The sequence below is a fragment of the Echinops telfairi genome, unplaced genomic scaffold (genome assembly GCF_000313985.2).
Source record: "Echinops telfairi isolate 266 unplaced genomic scaffold, ASM31398v2 ScPeMD7_7409;HRSCAF=8447, whole genome shotgun sequence".
Taxonomy (NCBI): Eukaryota; Metazoa; Chordata; class Mammalia; order Afrosoricida; family Tenrecidae; genus Echinops; species Echinops telfairi.
The window spans coordinates 10,686,008-10,686,943 of record NW_022111309.1 but is presented as its reverse complement, the minus strand read 5'-3'; positions in this window follow the sequence as shown (position 1 = coordinate 10,686,943).

Sequence of the window (936 nt, the reverse complement as noted above, 5' to 3'; positions counted from 1 at the left end):
AAGAATGCGGCACGGGGATTGGAGTTTATTAACGACCTCTGGTACTCAGATAACACAACAGGGCAGAGGACTTAAAGCACTTGCTGATGCTGACCAAAGACTTCAGGATGGATTCTATCTCAACATCAAGAAAATAAAAATCCTCACAACTAGGACCAATAGATAAAACCATGTTCAACAGAAAACATTGGCATTGTCAAGGCTTTAATTTCATGGTAGCTCACAGTCAGTCCTCATGGCAGCAGAAGTCAAGAAAGCAAATGATATATTGCACTGAGAAAATTGCTGCACAAGACCCTCTTAAAGTATTAAAGGGCAAAGGTGTTGATTTGAGGACTAAGGTGTGCCTGACCCAAGCCATGGCATTTTTAATCGTTTTATTTGTGTGGGAAAGCTGGCTGATGAATAAGGGAGACTGAAGAGGAATTGATGCATTTGAAATTCGGTGTGGTATGGCAAACATTTTTGAAAGCCTCATGGACTGCCAGAAAAACAAATCTGTCTTAGAGGAAGTGCTCCCAGAATGCTCCTTAGAAGCAAGGATGGCGAGCCTTCATCTCATGTACATTGGACACGTGATCAGGAAGGACCCGTCTTGGGAAAAGGACCTGATGCTTCGCAAAGTAGAAGGCAAGCAAAAAAGATGTCCCTTAATGAGATGACTGGACACAGGGGCTGTACAAATGTTCCCAGACCTAACAATTGTGAGGATGGCCCGGGACCGGCGGCGTTTCATTCTGCCGTGCATGCGGGGTTGCCCTAAGTCAGAGCTGACTCTGACGCCTAACACTGTCAGCAACAATAGTTAAATGCAGGTTAAAAATCAAAAGGCAAGGGAAAAACCTATGCAGACTAAACATACAGATTTCTTATATTTGAAGTTATCAACACCAAAAAGGGCCCCTATTTCCTGGTTCCAGTTCTCATGTTTCATTT